At 53.4% G+C, this 10819-nt stretch overlaps 1 protein-coding gene across 6 annotated transcripts in view; it reads right to left on the bottom strand.

Annotated features, from left to right (window-relative positions):
- Positions 1-970: 970 nt before the first annotated feature.
- Ahdc1 (AT-hook DNA binding motif containing 1) overlaps positions 971-10819 on the bottom strand; it is a 66764-nt gene continuing 56915 nt past the window's right edge. For all 6 annotated transcript variants that reach the window (XM_076565331.1, XM_076565330.1, XM_076565335.1 and 3 more), the window contains one exon: positions 971-1416. The gene's annotated coding sequence lies outside the window, so the exon portion shown is untranslated. The remainder of the gene's footprint in view (positions 1417-10819) is intronic.

Here is a 10819-nt window from a genome sequence, read left to right as displayed (position 1 = left end):
CTGGGTGCGGCACATGCCTGTAATCCCAGCGTTTGGGAGGGGAAGGCAGGCAGATCTCTGAGTTCAAGGCCAGCCTGGGGTACACAGCAATCTCCAGGATAGCTGGGGCTACATAGAGACACTCTACCTCAATAAAATAAATTCAATATTAGCATCTTGGAGACACCATAGAAGCCAGAGACCTAGCGGCCAGGGAGACAGGTCAAACGAATAGACTTGGGGTGCTGCCCTGGGACCTGGGGTGAAATGAGGGAATCTAGAGGAAGAGGATGGAGGCCAAGGATTTAGGACAGCAATAGGGGGAATGCGGAGCAATGGTTGTGCAGTTGAGAACACTTACTGCTCTTGCAGAGGACCTGGGTTTCAGTCCCAGCATCCACAAGGCAGGTAGGTTATAACTGTCTATAACTCGAATTCCAGAGGATCCCATGCCCTTTTTTGACCTTGAAGGGCACCAAGCACACATGCCGTGCACATACATACATGCAGCCAAAACATTCATACACATAAATAAAATAAAGACATCTTTAAAGCTCTAGAGAGTAGGGTAGAGGTGCTTAAGAGGTAGGAGAGGCACAGAGTCTTGGGGGGGGGCACCCAGATATCAGGCAAATGGGCTAACTCAGAGGTAGGGAATACAGAACACACTTGGTATTTCAACCTCTCTGGAGGACCAAAGGCTGGAAACAAGGCCCAGCTGTATCCCTGTCCAGGCCATCAACCCTCACATACTCTGTTTTACAAGACACAACGTTGTTTTTTTTTTTTTTTTTTTTTTTGCTTTTTTTCATTTCTTTTTAATACAAACTTGGATCTTTGGGTGTGTCCTGCCAACAGAAAACAACAACAACAACAGAAGATAAAACCCAAAAGAGTGAAAAAGAAAAAAAAAAGGAAAAAAAAAAGCTCCCAAAAGAGGTTCTCCCTCCCCCCCACCATGCGAATTTGCACACCACGGGACCACAGCAGGTTTACAGAATGCAATATACAATCCACAATTTATAATAAAACAGTATATACAATAAATAGGATATTGTTCATTTTGTCAAACAACCTGTAGATAAATTTCTCAGTGCACACTTGCAGGGGCTCTGGACACCTCGAGGCCCCGCTCGCAACCTCTTGCACACGCGCGCTCTCGCTCTCTCGCTCTCTCTCTCTTTTTTTTTTGTCTTTTTCTAAAACTGTGTTTTGTCTTTAAGTTTTGTACATTTTAAAAAGTATTTACAATTGCTGGTTTTGTGCAGAATGGGCTCACCTTCGGCTTCTGCGTGGAGGAGATGGGCAAGGAGGGGTGGGGGGTGGGACATGGGGCTGCAGGGGGTGCAAAGGGCAGGGGGGAGGCAGAGGGGCAGGCGCTCCTGCCAGAGGACGATGTGGACGCTGGGAGGGGTCTTGGCATTGGTTTTCTGAAAGCTGCGAAGAGACACAAAAGAAGAGGCAGAAGTTAGCAGCAGACAGACACTGAACTCCAGGGCCAGGGGGGCTAAAAAGAGGCTTGGCTCAGTTCCCACCAACATTCTGGAGAAGCTAACACTGGTCCTTCTCCAGGCAGGCCCCCCGTGTGACTCTGGGGCTCTGCCTTGTCTTCTCCAAGCTGTGTCCTAATTTGGTGGTACTTTTGTTCAGTCTCATGTAGTCTAGGTTAGCCTCAAACTCACTGTGTGCCAAGGCTAGCTTGAGTTCCTGATTCTCCTGCCTTAGCCTCCTGAGAACTGTAATTACAGGTGGCTTCTCCATTTGTAAATGCCCAAGATCATACCAAGAGTGAAAGATGGGCCGGACAAGCAGATGGATCTCTGTGAGTTCGAGGCCTATCTGGTCCACAATGAGTTCCAGGATAGCCTGAGCTACAGAGAAACCCTGCCTCAAAAAAACTCTAAACAAAACAAACAAAAAAAGAAAAAGAAAAAGAAAGAAAGATGAGCTGAAAGGGTGTCAGGGTCCCAAGCAGGATGTCAGGGCCTCATCATAGAACTCTGGTTGGCCTTGAACTTAGGAGATCCACTTGCCTTTGCTTCCCAGGTACTAAGATTTAAAGGCACCTGCCATGGCACCCAGCTTACTTTACTCATTAGTGTGAAAGGGGTACTAGAAAGCCAGACATGGTGCTCACACCCGTAATTCCAACACTTTAGGAGACTAAGAGAGGAAGTTCTTGAGTCTGAGGTTAACCTAGGCTGCATCCAGACTGCCGCACACCACCAAACAGACACGGGACATATTTCATTTAGTAGAGTGTTTGCCTAACACGTATGAAGCCCTGGGTTTGATTCCCAGCATGGCACAAAGCAGGTGTGGCTGTAGCCTGTCACCCTAGTGCTCACAAGGTAGAGGCAGGAGCCAGGAGACCCCATTTTAAAGAGCAAGTCAAAGGAGAAGAGCGGGGACCACCCTCTAGGTTTGTGGCTGGATCCAGCGTTTAAGCCAGAGAAAGGTTGAACACAAATGTGTCATACATTAAAATTAATTGTCACTTTTATTATTTTCCTGGGGCCAGATGGGCTCTCTAAACCTCCGTTTCCAAATGTTGTACTACTGAGCTTGCTTGGTGATGCCTCTAACCTCCATGGTTGGAAAGAGGGACCAGGGCAGCGCCTCAGCTCAGTACCACACAGGTGTGGAACACTGCTTCTATTTCTTTTAAATCCACCCCCCCTTCCCAGCCCCGCTCATCCGTTCTGCTCCTAGGAGAGATGAGGTGATGAGGAAGTCAGCCTGGATGAAGGAATAAAGAAATCATCCAACACAATGCCATCTGTGTTTGGTGTGAACACTGCCTTCCTGAAGCCTGGAAACTCCCTAGTCCCCATGGCCGCTACGGTACCTTCTCTTGCTAGACAGCTCTGATCATGTGTGCAGGATCACACGTGTGGAACTTATCTTCTCTATCCAGACCACCAGCCTGCCCGCCTCCCCGCCAGACCTACAGCTCTGTAGCTGTAAGGGAAGAGATAGCCAAGACAGGGCCAGCTTAGGGCATTCCCAGAACCGTGGGCCACTAGACTGCCTGCCTCTCAGGGGGCTGGGATTCTGGCTTCCCACCGCCAAGTGTGAGACTATGTCCTCCAGGATCAGGGATAGGGCTGGGGTGCTAACCGCCTCCTAGGTCGCCTCTGGGTGCCACCTGTCCTCCCACACGGCACCAGGAACCAGGCGGCGACAGAAAGCCCCATTCCCTTTGGACTTTCTTAGCATTCCTCTCCAACAGGGCCACATTGGCATTCCACTCGGCCTCAGCTGCTGTCTGCTGGGCAATCAGCCCCAGGGATGACTTTTGTCCTCTGGCTGGATTTGCCAGGACACCCCAGAGAGCCAGGGATACCAGGTGGGCTCCTGCAGGGAAAAGGGAGTACCCCATCTTGATGATTAGGCCAGAAGCATGAGGGAGGCTGAGGGCTCGGGACACTAGATCTGTACCACAGTAAGGGGTACGGGGTGGGGGTGGGGGGGAGGTGAGCCAGGGTGCCTGTGAGGTGGCAGATGTATCACAGTTGGGGTGCTAAGCGGCAAAGGAGCAGGGGTGCTGCGGGGATGAACGTCAGCTCTCTGCAGTCAGGGTGACGAGCACGACCCATTGCAGGGATGAAGGGAAGGGACTTCGGGATGTGGGGTGCCAGGTTTAGCAGGCACCGGAGAAGCCTCAGTCCAGAGGCTGGCTTCACTGCAGGTGAAGGACAGTTGCCAAGTTCTTCTGGGGAACTACTGGAGAGAGCGGGTGGGCTGCTGCAAACGACTTGGCACGATGACAGTGATGAACCCCAGTTCTGCCTGCTCCCCTTAAAGGCCCAGCGCACACATCCTGCATAAATCCCCTTCACTCCCACCCCCACCAGCCCTTAGCCACTGCCAGTGACCCTCTGCAAGCCAGGTCTCCATGGTGATCTCAGCCCAGCAGGCGGTTCCTGCCAGAACCTTCCCATGGTGCCTGCGGCCAGGCAGCAGGAGGGCTTTCTCACCCTCTGCTAAGCTACCCAGAGCACCTTACCTCCCCTCCCACCGCCCTCCCAGCTTCCGGGACTTGGCCAGCCAGGGGCTCAGGCAGAATCTGGGGGAGGCTGGTGGGTGGGGGAGAATCACAGGCTGGGGGTGTTCTTGGTGAAGGGAGAACGCTATACTGAATAGAACACAGACCTAGCTAGGCTCAGCTCTCTGAAAACTGAACCAAGCACTAAGGTGCCATGCAGCCCAGCTCAGGGACTAGGAACACGGCAGAGAACAGAATAGGTCTGGATCACCTAGAAGCCTGCCGAGTGGGGAGCAAAGCAGACAGATCCTATCCCGGCAATCTCCATGCAGGTAGATGGTTGTGCCAAGGGAAGCCCTGTGGGGCTCAGGAAGAGGAGGAGCACTCAGTCCAGTCTGGGAGGGAAGGCTGCAGCTCTAAATTTACCACCGAGTACAGAGCTCAGCGTGCTGGGATGGATGGCGCATGTGTGTGGACGACTGAATGACACCACCATGACTGATCTAAGGCTGGTCAGCATGTCAGGGTGCCCAGCTCAGCTCTCTCTCACACACCTCTAGGATGCCTCCTTAGAATGCCTTGTTGCCATAGCTACCAGTGCACTTGCTGTTCTCCACTCTGTTCTTCTGGAGCACAGACCTGTGTGTGGTACCTCTGAGCCCTGGGTTCCAGTATGTGCCCGACCCCAGGACACTGACCACTTTTTACTAAGGTGCAACCTTTTGTGCCTCCATGAGGAGTCTCAGAGTCACATTCATTACCTGCATCCTCACACTCTAGCGGTTTTAGCAACTGAGGTGCCAGGGACTTCAGTGGTCTTTGCCTGGGCAGAGATTCAAAGTGCTAGAGATGATACAGACACCAGGCTGCCCAGAGAGGGCCATTCTCCCTAGAAACAGAGCGTACACTCCTGCCTCCACTGAGCAACCATGATTCACATCCACTTCCTGCTAGGGTGTGTGCTCAGACGTGACCTCCACTTCCCCCAGTCTGCCTCCAGAAGAGGATTTCAGTGTCACACAAGGGAGAAGACAGGGAGGGAGGCCCTCCCCTCTGTAGGCCTCACTTTTCCTTCTGCAAAGAGTTTGATCAGGTGACGAGAGAGATCTTTAGGTGTCCCGGACACGAGGGGTCAAAGGACAAACCAACTGCATGAAGACTAAGCTACTTCTCTGGCATTTTCAGGTTATCAGGCCTATGAGGTACCTCGATGTACAAGGTATTTCTGTGGGGCTCAAACTACACCTGATAGGCAGAAATACCACTAGGGGGTCAGTGAAGGGTCACAGGAGGTTCCCAACTGGAACCAAAGAGGCCACGGGTATGAGGCAGCTCCTCTACTTTTGAAAATCTGTGCCTTGAACTTGGGCTCTGGAAGCCTCCTCTGCTCCCGGACACCGAGACCTACCATACTTGCTAGTGGGACCACATGGGCTTCTTACCTGTAGACGCCCACCAATCTGCTGTGACTACGCCTCCCATTTCCCATTCCATCTTGTCCCAAGAGAACAAGTCCTCATCCCCATACCCGCATTTGTACACCTTTACACGTACACATGTCTCTCTCTACCCTCCCTGCAAGGAATGTCCTATGTAAGGACAGGCGTCATTGATGATGTAGACACGCAGCCAAAGCGGATGCCAAAGGCAAGGATGATGGAGTTGGTGCTCCCCAAGAGTCACTCTGTTCTGTCACTCAGTGTTTCTGTCGCTCCTAGGAGGAGTCCCACTGCTTGGAGGCCTCCCTCCGAAAGCCACCTGGTCCTGAGAGTTGACAGGTTCACTGACACACCCGTGCGTTTACGCACCACTTTTAGGATTACTTCCTGAAGATTTGGGAACCTTCACTCCTCATCCTGTTCTTTTGTGAAGACAGGGTCTCTTTGTAGCCCTGGTTGGTCTGGAAATCAGAGTCCACATGCTTCTGCCTCCTGAGTGCTGCTGGAATTGAGGGCATGCACCAACCACCATGCTCAGCTGACCTTTCTTCTCCTAGTTCTTCCAGTGTATTAGCTTATTTTTCACACACACACACACACACACACACACACACACACACACACACACACACCCCAAGATGGCTGGGGGTGGGGTGGGGGACGCATTAACTGCTAACCTTGATGTCCTAAGCTTGATGCCCAGAACCTACATGGTGAAAGAAGAGAAGGGACCCCTAAAAGTTGTCCTCTGACCTCCACACACTTGATGTACACGTACACACACACACACCTGAAATACACCCAAAATGGTGAGATACTGGAGTCGGGGAGACAATGCAAAGATGAGTAACTAGCCTAAAAGAATTGATGGTATGCTGGGGACATTCCCGGAAAGGGCTGTCAAGGATGCATAAAGAGCTGGAGATTGATTGTGCCTGGGAAGGATCACGGAACACTTCTCGAAGGAGGTGACGCCTGAGGGAGAGACTGGCAGTGACAGGTGGGAGACCACAGTGGATAGGAGAGGGCAACCCAGGCCAGGGCAAAGCGAAGGGCACCTTCTGCAGAGACCTCTCTGATGTTCCCTCCCGACTCTGCCTGCGTGTGAGGTGGGGCTGAAAAACGGGCGGGTGCCCGGACAGAAGCCTGAAGAGCTTCTGCGCCATACCGGGCCGTTAGGCTTGTATTCTGTAGACAAGAAGGCTGGAGAGGAAGGATACAATCAAAAGGTGTGAAGCACGGGGCTGCAAGAGCAGATGCGCTCTAATCAATCCATCCAATAAATATTTTAGGGGCTCCAGACATCGTGCATCTAAAAATGCTGAACGACCAGCACTCTGGCGGCCACCATGGGCAGAACGGACTGGGGCGGGGGTGGGCCGGAGACCCAGGTGGCTGAGCAGGGCTCTAGCTGCTGAAGTCTCTCATTTGTTAGGATCATTTCCAGCCTCCAGGAAGGCCCTGCTGCCTTCCTTATGTAGCTCCAAAGGGCTGGCAGAGAGGACCCTCGCTCCTGCTGGAGGAGTTGTGGTACCTCCCCTGGACATGGTACTCGAGTAGAGGTTGAAACAAGCCCATTAGGCCTGTGGGTCAGTGGTGTCTGGGGCACGGGGTACTGGCCAGTGCAGAGTGGGCTGCAAGTTCATGTGGACTGGACACAACAGATTTCATCTACGTCCCCAGCCCAGGCACAATGGCACCAAAGACAGCAGGGACACGACAGACCGAGCTACCCAGGGCAAACGCTCTCAAGTTCTAAGGAAGGCTTCTCGGGGGCTTTGTGTCTGGGAAGAGACTGCAGATTGTGTGGACAGGATTCTAGCTGACCCGGCTGTTTGGAAGGTCCTTGGAGTAGAGCTTACTTCATCCCTGTGTCTCCACCTCTCTCCAGGAGGACTCAGCCCCGTGGCTAACACAAAGAGCACCTCGATTAGCCTGTCCCTCATCCCCGAGTTCTGTCATGTGCACAACAGGCCAAGCACTCCTCACACTCAGCTCCACCTCCAGCCCCAGGGAAATCTCAAGGTTTCCAAATGCTCCAGGCCCACAGCAGAATACAAGACCCCTGTAGGAGGGCAGGAGCAAAGGTCAAGCAAAGGTCAGGAACAGGGGCTGGAGATGGATGACTCACACAGCTTGAACTGGGGACCCAGAATTCAGACTGTGGGAAGGTATTCATCCACCCATCTACCAGCCACCAAGTAGGTGCTTTCCTGTGGGCCAGGCCAGGGCTAAGGGCTTTACATGTCAATCCCCTTAATTCTTACAAGAGATAGAGATGATGTGACTCACCAGGTTACGTGAGTCACCAGATCACCTAGCTGGTAAGGGACGGAACCACCTCAGGGGCCTATGTGTGACCACAAACGTGCACTCCTAGCCACTGCCTGCCAGTTTTGGGGCTCTGCTTTTACCAAGGATGTGGGGTGCAGGGAGAGCAGGAGCAGCGGAAGGTATGCTCATAGAGAGATGGTATTTCCAAGAAGTGGGGCCTCTGAACAAGAAGGCATGGCCTAAACATGGCTGCAGGGAAGGCAAGCAGACCAGAAGGATGACCTCAGAAAAGGGAGAAAACCTGGAGCTCAGAGGAAGCAGGGCAGGGCTGGCTGAGCCCTGACATGAGGCCTCTTGCTCAGAGCCAGAGGCAAGATCAAGTGACCTCTTAAGGATTCAAGACTCAGAGAGACAAAGCCCAGAGCAGCCGGGCCTGGCCCAGGCCTGGGCATGCCTGCTGACCCTGGCTGGATGGTGGCCTTGGAAACTGCCTCCTGTTCCCGTCAGGTCCCAGCTGGTGTAACCTGGGAGGACCTGTGACATTTCTCTTGGCCTCAGTTTTAGAGCCAAGAGCTAGCTGGTAGGGAGGGGGGAAGGATTAGAGATTCCTGGATATATGCGGGCCCTTCCCACCTGCTCACCTCTGTTCCCGGGGGCTGCTGTGGTTGATCTTTGGTTCAAGGGTCCCAATATAGAGCCAGTTTGTCTAGCTCTGCTTTTCATTTAAGGGACCTGAGAAGATGCCTGTATGGGCCCGAGGCCCCCCTCCTTTGACCTGTCCCTAACTTGCTATCAGCGACAGCACTCAGGACACACATTCCTTGCTGTCTCCTCTGACCTTTCATTCCCCAGCTCTCCCGGGGATGACACCTGCCTCTGCCCTTGGTCCCCACTGCCTGCAGTGGCCTTCCCTAGCTCCACATCATGTCGTCTCTTCTTCAAGCTCAAGTGCAGCTTCTTACCACACATCCACAAAATTCATCTAAAACGCTAGACCTGCTGGATACAGTGGTACATACAAGCCTGTAACTCCAGCCCTCACAGGGCTGGGGCAGGAGGAAGCAAGTTCCAAGTCAGCCAGGGCTACAACATAGCAAGACCTTGTCTCACAAAAACAACTCCTGGTCCCCTAAAACAAAACTCAGCCCCCTAAAGAACCATAGGTTCACCTAATGTCACCCATCATTTTGCAGCTGCGGAACCAGGGGGCCGAGGAGCCGGACATGTGGGTGACGAGCAGCCACCCACATGTGGCAAGCTTTGAAAGCCAGGGATGGCTCCATGTTTTATAAACTACAGATTCCTGGGCAGATCTTGATTGTGCCTGCTTCCTTACTTCTCCAGCGAAAGCCAGGAACATACTCTCTGCCCAAGGTGCTGTGAGCAGTCCCTGGGGTAGTGTCACACAAAGGGACAACATGGACGTGTACAGAGGAATGACTTCCGATGCACTCTTTGCTTCTCCCTGACTCTGGGCACCTGCCATGTCCTACCCGGTGTCTCCAGGTTCTCTGTGTGCTTGTTTTAACTTCCTGGGACAGATGCTGATCTCCACACAGGAGCCATGTCGGCTTTGTCTCCCCAGCGCCTGCCACACGGGGTTAGTGGGAAAGGGCTCAAGATGAGCAGCTGAACTGAATTACGGCTTCCCAGCGCCCAGCACTAACGCTGCTCACTACCTGTTGGGAGTGAGCACGTCATTCTCTGCTCAAGCCTTCTCTGGACAATGGGACGCCCTCTACTAATCGTACTTCCTCGCCACTCTCCTCTCCGCATCCCCCGACCTTTCTCACTCTCACCATTGGCACGAGAGGGCCGTCCTCCACGGAGGTGCTTGTATGCTATCCTAACTAAGGAGGGGAAACCACCCAGACCACCTTAGTCCAAGCCACCATCATGGCTGGCTGCTCGGGTCTCCCTCCTTTCAACACTTGCCCGGGTTCGCTGTGGCACAGCCTTCTGTGGCTCCCCGTCCATCTTGGAATGATTCAAATTCCTTGCGGTGTCTTACAGGATCTGGTTCTGCCTGCCTGGCCCTTGCTTAGCTCATCCGTCAGCTCTTCAGAGCCGAGTTCCTCCCCTCCTCAGGAGGGTACACCCTGCTTGCTGTCCCCTCTGCCCAGAATGGTCTTCCCCATCCAACAGCTAGGCCCTGCATCTTGCTGGTAGCCGCTGTAAGCTGGTCTGGGCAGCCTGTTGCAGGCTCTCACAAGCTCCCAGTGGGCCTTGCGCCACCCTTCCCCATGGCTCTGACCACCAAGTGCTCTGGGCCATTCTGGGCCATTCTGGGTTTAGTGTCTTTCTCTGGCACCGGAGGCCCTCTCTAAGGAGCAAGCGCCTCGTCTGTGGTGCTTCCGATGCCTGATACGTGGGGAGGGCTGCACAGATGTCTCTGGAACTGCATGTGTCCCTGCTAACTCCCAGTGCTGGGTGGGGAACAGGCTAGAATGTGGGGCTGGATGGTATCCCAGCTCCTCCCGCATTCAAGCCTCACTGGGTGGTTCCATTATGCACTGCACTGAGCTGTGACCTGCCCAAACACCCAGCCCCCACACATTCATTTTCCATCCCAGAGTCTGGGAGGAACGGTTTTGGGATTATTTCACATTTCTGGATTATCCATGAGACATCTCCCCTCCGGTGAGGAGGATCAAGAGTTTGACATTTTAAACCCTAAGCAGCTTCTCCCTGGCCTGCTTCGGATCTGCGGCCCTGCTACTTGCAGTGAGATGCACCGGGAACGGAAGGCCATTTTAATCTTCGCCCGGCTTCATTAGGAAGGAAAAAACACTGCTCCCCTCCCCCCCAAAAAAAACCTGAGGCATTGCCTCTGCCATACAGACCTGTGAGAGCCCAAGGTTACTGAAGTCAGTTTTCTCAAACAGATGGGGAAACAGAGGCCAGGAAAGGGCACGAGCTCAACATGTATCAAGCTGGTGTTCAACCGAGGCAACCGAGGACTGATGTTCCCCGGGGGCCTCCTGGTTCTCATAATGGCTCTTTGCCACCCTCAGGCACCAGGGCAGCTGGGGGCTGGCAAAGTGGGGGGGGTCATAAGTTTCCACTGACTCTGCTTCAGGACCCTGAGTCACCCTGGCCTCGAATGGCCTCTCCAGAGCAGGGATGACAGGCTAGTCCA

Source organism: Peromyscus maniculatus, chromosome 2 (assembly GCF_049852395.1).
Source record: "Peromyscus maniculatus bairdii isolate BWxNUB_F1_BW_parent chromosome 2, HU_Pman_BW_mat_3.1, whole genome shotgun sequence".
Taxonomy (NCBI): Eukaryota; Metazoa; Chordata; class Mammalia; order Rodentia; family Cricetidae; genus Peromyscus; species Peromyscus maniculatus.
This window is presented reverse-complemented; position numbering and strand designations above follow the sequence as displayed.